Source organism: Nicotiana tomentosiformis, chromosome 1, assembly GCF_000390325.3.
Source record: "Nicotiana tomentosiformis chromosome 1, ASM39032v3, whole genome shotgun sequence".
NCBI lineage: Eukaryota > Viridiplantae > Streptophyta > Magnoliopsida > Solanales > Solanaceae > Nicotiana > Nicotiana tomentosiformis.
Genome location: NC_090812.1, coordinates 34,795,914 through 34,807,103, shown reverse-complemented (window position 1 = coordinate 34,807,103; position 11,190 = coordinate 34,795,914).

The window sequence follows — 11,190 nt, the reverse complement described above, 5'->3', positions numbered from 1 at the left end:
TTTTCCGGGACGGACCAAGTCACAATCCCCTCGGTGCATGCCCACACGCCCGTCACCTAGCATGTGCGTCACCTCCAAAATAATCACATGATACAATTCTTATTTAAAACTGTTACTTACTTCAAGCCGTGAAATTCTTATTCTGCAATGCCCTTTCCTCGTGAATTGGTCTCCAAACGCCTCGAATCTAGTCATAAATAGTTCGTTTCAATCAATAAAAATTCATTGGAATTAATTCCATTAGAAAATAATGATTTTCCATAAAAATCCAAAAATTAGCTCAAAAATTGCCTGTGGGGCTCACGTCTCGGAACTCGACAAAAGTTACAAAATCTGGAAACCCATTCGACCCCAACTCGACCCTCAAATCTTCAATTTAAACCAAGAGGGTTTTCAAATTTTGCCAACTCAATTCACTAATTAAATGATAAAAACTACCATGGATTCGGGTAATTTAACCAATATTGAGTTAAGAACACTTACTCCGTTGTTTCCTCTGAAAATCACCCAAAATCGCCTCAAATCCGAGCTCCAAATCGTCAAAAAATAAAAATGGGACGAAGTCCCATTATCAGAACTTAAACTCACTGCCCAGGCTTTTCTTCTTCGCGAACACGGTCAGTGCCTCTCGTTCGCGAAGCACAAAATAGCTCTTGTCCAAATTCCTCCTTCGCGAACGCGACATCACCCTCGCGTTCGCGAAGCACAAAATGCCTCTACCTCAATGCCTTCTAAGCGAACGCGTTCAACCCATCGCAAACGCGATGCTTTGTTCCCCCTCACTACGCGAACGCGACACCCCCTACGCGAACGCGTAGACCAATTGGCTGGGGTCCTCAGCTGCTTCCTCTCTTCTTCGCGAACGCATAACACCTCTCGCGTTTGCGATGCACACCCAGTCCACCCTTCGTGAATGTGTGCTTCTCTTCGCGAACGCGAGGCTCCACTCGCAAACGCGATGAAGGAAACCAGATGGTGCATCAGAAAAATTCCAGCGGAGTTCCACGTCCAAAATCCAACCCGTTAACCATCCAAAACTCACTTGAGCCCCTCGGGACCTCATCCAAATATACCAACAAGTTCTAAAACATCATACAAACTTAGTCGAACCCTCAAATCACCTCAAACAATGCTAAAACCATGAATTACACCCTAATTCAAGCCTAATGAACTTTGAAATTTATAATTTCTACAAACGACTCCGGAACCTATCAAATCACGTCTGATTGACCTCAAATTTTGCACACAAGTCATAAATGACATAACAGAGGTATTCAAATTTTCAGAATCGGATTCCGACCCCGATATCAAAAAGTCAACCCCCCGGTCAAACTTCTCAAAAATTCAAATCCAAGGTCGTTTACACATAGGTCCATATCCGATACAGTTTTCTAACTTAAATTTTTAATTATGAGACTAAGTGTCTCATTTCACTCCGAGTTCCTTCCGGACCCGAACCAACTAACCCGATAAGTCATAATCAATTGCAAGACATAAATTGAGCAGTAAATGGGGGAACAGGGTTATAATATTCAAAACGACCGGCCGGGTTGTTACATTTTTCCCCTCTTATACAAATGTTCGTCCTCGAACAGGTTTAGAATAATACCTGGAGTCTCAAATAAGTGTGGATATTTGTTCCGCATCTCCTGCTCAGTCTCCCAAGTAGCTTCTCCGACTAGCTGGCCTCGCCACTGCACCTTCACTGATGCTATGTTCTTTGACCTCAGCTTTCGAACCTGCCGGTCTAAAATAGCCACCAGCTCCACATCATAAGTCAAATTACCATCCAGTTGTACTGTACCAAAATCCAAAATGTGAGACGGATCCCCGACATACTTTCGGAGCATGGATACATGGAACACTGGATGAACATCTGATAGACTAGGTGGCAATGCAAGTTCATAAGCCACCTCCCCAATTTTCTTAAGTATCTCAAAAGGCCCAATATACCGAGGGCTCAACTTGCCCTTTTTCCCGAACCTCAACACACCTTTCATGGGTGAAATCTTGAGCAGAACCTTCTCCCCAACCATGTGAACAACATCACGAACCTTCCTGTCGGCATAACTCTTCTGTCTAGACTGTGCCGTGCGAAGCCGTTCCTGAATCACTTTGACCTTCTCTAAAGCATCCTGAACCAAGTCAGTACCCAATAGCCTAACCTCACCCGGCTCAAACTAACCCACCGGAGACCGACACCGTCTCCCATATTAAGCTTCATACAGAGCCATCTGAATGCTTGACTGGTAGCTATTATTGTAAGCAAACTCTGCGAGTGGCGGAAATTGATCCCAAGAACCCCCAAAATCAATGACACAAGCGCGTAGCATATCCTCTAATATCAGAATAGTGCGCTCGGACTGTCCGTTCGTCTGAGGGTGAAATGTTGTACTCAACTGAACCTGTGTGCCCAATTCTCGCTGCACTGCCCTCCAAAACTATGAGGTAAACTGCGTACCCTGATCTGAAATAATGGACACCGGCACACCGTGTAGGCGAACAATCTCGTGAATATAAATCCCAACCAACCACTCCGAAGAATAATTAGTACCGACTGGAATAAAATGCGCAGACTTGGTCAACCGATCTACTATCACCCAAACAGCATCAAACTTTCTCAAAGTCCGCAGGAGTCCAACTACGAAGTCCATTGTAATACGCTCCCACTTCCACTATGGAATTTCAAGTCTCTGTAGCAATCCGCCCGGTCTCTGGTGCTCGTACTTTACCTGTTGACAATTTAAACACCGAGATACAAACCTAACTATATCTTTCTTCATCCGTCTCCACCAATAGTGTTATCTCAAATCCTTATACATCTTCGCGGCACCTGGATGAATAGAGTACCGCGAACTGTGAGCTTCCTGGAGAATCTACTCACGCAAACCATATACATTAGGTACACATAGCCTCCCCTGCATCCGTAATACACCATCATCTCCAATAGTGACTTCCTTGGCATCACCGTGCTGAACCGTGTCCTTAAGGACAAGCAGATATGGATCATCGTACTGCGCTCTCTGACGCGATCATATAAAGAAGACCGAGAAACCACATAGGCCAAAACTCGATTCAGCTCGGAAATATCCAATCTAACAAACTGATTAGCCAAGGCCTGAACCTCCAATGCTAAAGGCCTCTCTGCTACTGGTAAGTATACTAAGCTGCCCAAACTCTCTGCCTTACGACTCAAGGCATCGGCCACCACATTGACCTTTCCGGGATGATAGAGAATAGTGATATTATTATCCTTAAGCAACTCCAACCACCTTTGCTACCGCAAGTTAAGATCCTTCTGTTTAAACAAATGTTGTAGACTCCGATGATCGGTATATATCTCACACTGGACACCGTACAAGTAATGCCGCCAAATTTTCAAGGCATGAACAATAGCTGCTAACTCAAGATTGTGGACTGGATAATTCTTCTCATGTACCTTTAACTGTCTGGACGCATAGGTAATCACCCTACCGTCTTGCATAAGTACTGCGCCGAGACCAATCCGCGACGTGTCATAATACACAGTATAAGACTCTGAACCTGTAGGCAACACCAATATTGGAGCTGTAGTCAAAGCTGTCTTAAGCTTCTAAAAGCTCTCTTCACATTCATCCGACCACCAGAACGGAGCACCTTTCTGGGTCAATTTAGTCATAGGCGATGCAATAGACGAGAAACCCTCCACGAAACGACGATAATAACCGACCAAGCCGAGAAAATTCTGAATCTCAGTAACTGAGGATGGCCTGGGCCAATTCTGAACTGCCTCTATTTTCTTCAGATCCACCTTAATACCTTTACTGGACACTATATGTCCCAAGAATGCCACCGAACTAAGCTAGAACTCACACTTAGAGAATTTGGCATAAAGTTTCTCCTCTCTCAGCCTCTGTAATACAATACCCAAGTGTTGTGCATGCTCCTCCTGGCACGTGAGTACACCAGAATATCATCAATGAATGCCACGACAAATAAATCAAGATATGGCTGAAATACACTATTCATCAAATGCATAAATGCTGTTGGGGCATTGGTTAGCCCAAAACACATCACAAGAAATTTATAGTGGCCATAACGAGTCCTGAATACCGTCTTTAGAATATCTGAATCCCGAATTTTTAATTGGTGATACCCAGACCTCAAATCAATTTTGGAGAACACCCTCGCTCCCTGAAGCTGGTCAAATAAATCATCAATACGCGGCAATGGATATTTATTCTTGATTGTAACTTTGTTCAACTGCCTATAATCAATGCACATCCGCATAGTACCATCTTTCTTTTTCACAAACAGAACCGGTGCACCCCAATGTGACACACTAGGCCTAATAAACCCCTTTTCAAGGAGTCCCTGAAGTTGCTCTTTCAATTCTTTTAACTCAGCTGGTGCCATACGATACGGAGAAATAGAAATGGGCTGAGTGCCCTGCACCAAGTCAATACCGAAATCAATATCCCTGTTGGGTGGCATACCCGGCAGGTCTGCAGGAAATATATCCGGAAAGTCTCGTACGACCGGTACTGAATCAATAATAAGAGCATCTGCATCAACATCTCTCACAAAGGCCAAATATGACAAGCATCCATTTCCAACCATGCGTTGGGCCTTCAAATAAGAAATTACCCTGCTATGAACAAGATCTAGAGAACCCCTCCATTCAACCTTTGGCAACCCCGGCATCGTCAACGTCACGATTTTTGCGTGACAGTCCAGAATAGCATGACATGGAGACAACCAATCCATACCTAGGATTATATCGAAATCAACCATACCGAGTAATAAGAGATCAACTCTAGTCTCCAGTTCCCCAATAGTTACCACACACGACCGATACACACGATCCATTGTAATAATATCGCCCACTGGTGTAGATACACAAACATGTGAAACTAAGGACTCACAGAGCATATCCAGATAATAAGCAAAATATGATGATACATATGAATAAGTGGAACCAGGGTCAAATAATATAGAAGCCTCCTATGGCACACTGAAACAATACCTGTGATCACTGCATCTGAGGCAACAGCATCTGGCCTGGCAGGAAAAGCATAGAATCGAGCCTGCCCGCCTCCTGATCGGCCTCCCCCTCTTGGGAGACCCCTAGCTGCCTGACCCCCACCCCAAGATGGAAGGGCGGGTGGTGTAATTGCTGGTGCTGGTGCCGTCGGTCGAGAACTCTGTTGTGAAACCCCACTCAATAGCCTAGGACACTCTCTCTTGAAATGACCAAATTTTCTGCACTCGAAACAACCCTTCCTCTAACGGAACTGCTGCTCCTGATAACCTGAGGGATGACCTGCAGAAGCCTGTGTGGACGAGGCATGATGAGAACTCTGCGCTGGTAGTGCACTGAATGAAGACTGGCCTGAGTGAGCACTGTAAGAACCATGGGTAGCTGATGCACCATGATGAGTTGGACGACCTGTCTGAGCGTGTCTGTAAGAACGATCCCTACCACGGTGAAACTGACCCCCTGAAGGAACACCGTTGTAATCACCCAGACCACGAGGCCTCTTAGCCTCTCCCTCTCTCCACGTTCCTGGCTACGAACTATCTCTATCTGCCGAGCAATGTCCACTACCTCATCAAAAGTAGCACCAAATACTCTTTCCCTAGTCATAAGTAACCGCAGCTGATATGTGAGGCCATCAATAAACCTCGTATTCCTCTCCCTATCAGTGGGAACCAACCAGACTGTGTGACGAGCCAACTCAAAAAATCTCATCTCGTACCGTGTCACGGACATATCACCCTGGCGAAGATGCTCAAACTGTCTGCGCAGCTCTTCTCTGCGGGACTGAGGTACGAACTTCTCCAAAAAGACCACGGAGATCTGATGCCAAGTAAGGGGTGTTGCGCCAACAGGCCTACGTCTCTCGTAAATCTCCCACCATCTGAGTGCAGACCCAAAAAATTGAAAAGTAGTGAATGAGACCCCACTGGTCTCCAGAATACCCACTGTCTGAAGCATCCGTTGACACCTATCTAGAAAATCCTAAGCATCCTCTGACTCAGTACCACTAAATGGTGGAGGTCGAAGCCTCTCAAATCTCTCAAGTCTCCTCTGCTCATCATCTGCCATAACAGGAACTACTGGTGCCTGAGCAGCTGCAACCGGCTGGGCTGGTAGTGCACCCGGTATCTGAAGTCCACGTACTACCTGGTCTAGAGTACGGGCAACGGGGGTATAAGTATCTCCCCCAGCCTGAGAAGTGGCAGGTGCGGCCTGAGCCGAAACCACCTGAGCAAGGCCAGTGCAGGCTGCCAATATCTAGGCCAAAGTCTCCTGAATGCCTGCAATCTCAATGGGCACAGCTGGTGCCTGAGCTGGTCCGGTCGGCACAACTATATCTGGAATCTGCTCCTATGTTGGAACAACTGGTAGTACTACAGGTTCTATTCTAACTGTGGCACGAGCTACACCTCGACCTCGACCTCTACCTCAGCCTCGGCCTCTACCACGGTTCCGGCCTCTCGCGGCCCTAACTGGTGGCACTGGTGGCTGACCGTCTGATCTGGTAGTACGTGTCCTCACCATCTATGAGAGAATTAGAATAGCAGAAATTTAGTTTCCAGGATCAACAAATTCGCACGACAGAATACAAGAAAGTGAAATTTTCCTAAGGGTTCTGCAGCCTTTCGAAGATAAGTATAAACGTCTCCGTACCGATCCGCAAGACTCTACTAAACCTGCTCATGACTCGTGAGACCTATGTAACCTAGGCTCTGATACCAACTTGTCACGACCCAAAATCCCAACCTGTCGTGATGGCGCCTATCTCAATACTAGGCAAGCCGATAATCTCAATAAACCCAAACTTCTCTTTAAGGTTGAAAATATAATATTTAAATACAATACAAACACTCTCCAAAACCTGGTGTCACTAAGTACATGAGCATCTAATATGAATACAAGTTTGGAAAATATAGTCTAAAATAGTCTGAGACCAAATACAGTGAACAAAGAGATAGAGAAGGAGAGACAAGGTCTGCAAAACACGGCAGCTACCTCAAAATCTCCTGAAAATCAACCGCGCGAAAGGATCAACACCCGCTATGTCCGGAAACACCTGGATCTGCACACGAAGTGCATGGTGTAGTATGAATACAACTAACTCAGCAAGTAACAATAATAAATAAGGAACTGAAGATAGTAACGAGCTACACAGTTATGGTTCATTTCTAGTAATCCCAACAAAGAATAAACATGCTATCAAAACTGGCAGTTTAATATCAGATAAATTTTTTTATACAGTTCATGTTCATGTAATCCGTATATCAACAATCTTTCAAAAATTTCATAACAATGACAGATAGAAACTAAGTGCAACAACAAATGGAAATCAAGTATAACCTCTCAGGACAACAATCACACACTGGGCTCCCAGACCTCATCACTCTCTGGGCTCCCAGCCCTCATCACTCACTCAATGGGTACACGCGCTCACTGGGGAGTACAGACTCCGGAGGGGCTCCTACAGCCCAAGCGCTATAATATGCACAGACAACTCACATGCCAAAATATAAATATCTGTATCCGCACGGCCAACTCACGTGCCACAATATAAATATCTGGATCCGCAAGGCCAACTCACGTGTTGCACGGCCAACTTACGTACTATAGTATAATATAAGAATCCGCACGGCCAACTCACGTGCTATAGTATAATATAAGGATCTGCACGGCCAACTCACGTGCTATAGTAAGGGTGGCAAGTGGGCCGGTCCAGGCCCGGGACCGCGGGCCAAACGGGCTAAACGGGCCAGGACCGGTTGGCCCAGTTTTAGTGGGCCTGGGCCGGTCTCGTGGGCCGGTCCTATGGTTTGGGCCCGTCAGGCCCGAGACCGTTTAGCCCGCCAGGGCCCGGGACCGGCCCCCTTAGTGGGCCAAACGGTCCCAACGGCTATTTTTTTATTTTTTTTTTTAAATATAGCCGTTGGCTATTTATAAAAAAGTCATTTAACTCCCCAACTTTGTTTTAAACCCAAACTTTTTATACATTTAATATATATACTATACTATACTATATATACATCTTATATATAGTATATGAGATGTATATACACACATTTAATATATATACTATACTATTTATACATCTTATATCGATATACTATATATACATCTTATATACTATATATATTCGATATTAAATATTAAAATTTAGGTCACAATTCTATAATAAAATTTACAAAGCATTGTCTTAGATATTTTTTTTAACATCCTTTTGTCTCTAATATCTATTTAATTTTTATTTTTTTAAAAAAATATGTTGGGCCCACTTAGCCCACTTAGCCCGCGGCCCGGAACCGTTTAGCCCGGGACCAAACGGTCCCGGTCCCGGGCCGGTCCTTAGAAAAAGCCCGTTTAGGCTCGGGCCCGTTTGGCCCGTTTAATTTGGGCCCGGCCCGCGACCGGCCCCGGGACTGTTTGGACCGGCCCACTTGGCCCGTTTAGGCCTGAGACCGGCCCACTTGCCAGTCCTATGCTATAGTATCAATATCTCACAATCAGGCCCTCGGCCTCACTCAGTCATAAATCTCTCCAGTCTCTCGGGCTCCCAATAATCATGAAATCAGCCCAAACAACAATAATATGATGTATCAATAATAATAACAGAGACTGAGATAAAATGTGCAAGTAAAAACTGAGACTGAGTACATATAGTATTTAGCAGGCAATTCAACAAGTATGCGACCTTTGTGGGTCCCAACAGTACTATCACATAGCCGAAGCATGATTTCTAACATGATTTACAGCCAAATTTTGTCAACACATAGAGAGCATATAGCTAACAACAAATTATTCAACTTTATAGTTTTTCGGGACGGACCAAGTCACAATCCCCTCGGTGCACGCCCACACGCCCGTCACCTAGCATGTGCGTCACCTCCAAAATAATCACATGATACCAAAATATGGGGTTTAATACCCTCAGAACCAGATTTAAAACTGTTACTTACTTCAAGCCGTGAAATTCTTATTCTGCAATTCCCTTTCCTCGTGAATTGGTCTCCAAACGCTTCGAATCTTGTATAGTTCGAATTGGCTCAAAAATCGCCCGTGGGGTCCACGTCTCGGAACTCGACAAAAGTTACAAAATCCGAAAACCCATTCAACCACGAGTCTAACCATACCAATTTTACCAAAATCCGACCCCAACCCGACTCTCAAATCTTCTATTTAAACCAAGAGGGTTTTCAAATTTTCCCAACTCAATTCACCAATTAAATTATAAAAACAACCATGGATTCGGGTAATTTAACCAATATTGAGTTAAGAACACTTACCCCGTTGTTTTCTCTGAAAATCACCCAAAATCGCCTCAAATCTAAGCTCCAAATCGTCAAAAAATAAAAATGGGACGAAGTCCCATTTTCAGAACTTAAACTCACTGCCCAGGCTTTTCTTCTTCGCGAACGCGGTCAGTGCCTCGCGTTCGCGAAGCACAAAATAGCTCTCGTCCAAATTCCTCCTTCGCGAACGCGACATCACCCTCACGTTCGCGAAGCACAAAATGCATATGCCTCAATGCCTTCTACGCGAACGTGTTCAACCCATCGCAAACACGATGCTTTGTTCCCCCTCACTACGCGAACGCGATACCTCCTACGCGAACGCGTAGACCAATTGCCTGGGGTCCTCAGCTGCTTCCTCTCTTCTTCGCGAACGCGTAACACCTCTCGCGTTCGCGATGCACACCTAGTCCGCCCTTCGCGAACGCGTGCTTCTCTTCGCGAATAGCAAGTATTTCCCGCCTCACAGTCCCTCTTCGCGAATGCGAGGCTCCACTCGCAAACGCGAGGCTCCACTCGCGAACGCGATGAAGGAAACCAGATGGTGCATCAGAAAAATTCCAGCAGAGTTCCAAGTCCAAAATTCAACCCGTTAACCATCCAAAACTCACCCGAGCCCCTTGGGACCTCAACCAAATATACCAACAAGTTCTAAAACATCATACAAACTTAGTCGAACCCTCAAATCACCTCAAACAACGCTAAAACCATGAATTACACCCCAATTCAAGCCTAATGAACTTTGAAATTTCTAATTTCTACAAACGACTCCGGAACCTATCAAATCACGTCCGATTGACCTCAAATTTTTCACACAAGTCATAAATGACATAACAGAGGTATTCAAATTTTCAGAATCGGATTCTGACCTCGATATCAAAAAGTCAACCCCCGGTCAAATTTCTCAAAAATTAAACTTTCGGCATTTCAAGCCTAATTCTTCTACGGACTTCCAAATAATATTCTGTACACGCTCCTAAGCCAAAAATACCATACAGAGCTATTGGAATCATCAAAATTCAAATCCGAGGTCGTTTACATATAGGTCCATATCCGGTCCACTTTTCTAACTCAAATTTTGAATTATGAGACTAAGTGTCTCATTTCACTCCGAGTTCCTTCCGGACCCGAACCAACTACCCGATAAGTCATAATCAATTGCAAAACATAAATTGAGCAGTAAATGGGAGAACGAGGTTATAATATTCAAAATAACCGGTCAGGTCGTTACGTGCTCAATTTATGCTTTACAGTTGTTATGTGACTCGTAGGGGTGATTGGTTCAGGTCTGGTGAGGTTTTGGAATGAATGGGAACACTTAGTTCCAAGGTTTAAAGCTTAAGTTAAAATAGTGTCCGGATATTGACTTATATATAAACGACCCCGGAATAGAGTTTTGATGATTCCAATAGCCCTGTATGGTAATTTTGGACTTAGGAGCGTGTGCGAAAAATTATTTGGAAGCCCGTAGTTAAATTAGGCTTGAAATGGCTAAAATAGAAATTTAAGTTTGGAAGTTTGATCGGGGAGTTTAATTTTTGATATCAGGGCCTGAATTCGATTCTGAAAATTGGAATACCTCCGTTATATCATTTATGATTTGTGTGCAAAATTTGAGGTCAATCGGAATTGAATTGATAGGTTTTGGCATTGAGTGTAGAAGTTGGAATTTGTTAGTTTTCGTTAAGCTTGAATTGGGATGTGATTGGTGATTATAGCGTTGTTTGATGTGATTTGAGGTTTCGACTAAGTTCGTATGATGTTTTAGAATATGTTGGTGTATTTGGTTGAGGTCTCGGGGGCCTCGGGTGAGTTTCGGATGGTTAACGGATCAAATTCGGACATAGAAGAAATCTGGAAGTTTCTGCCTTCTGGTGCAATCGCACC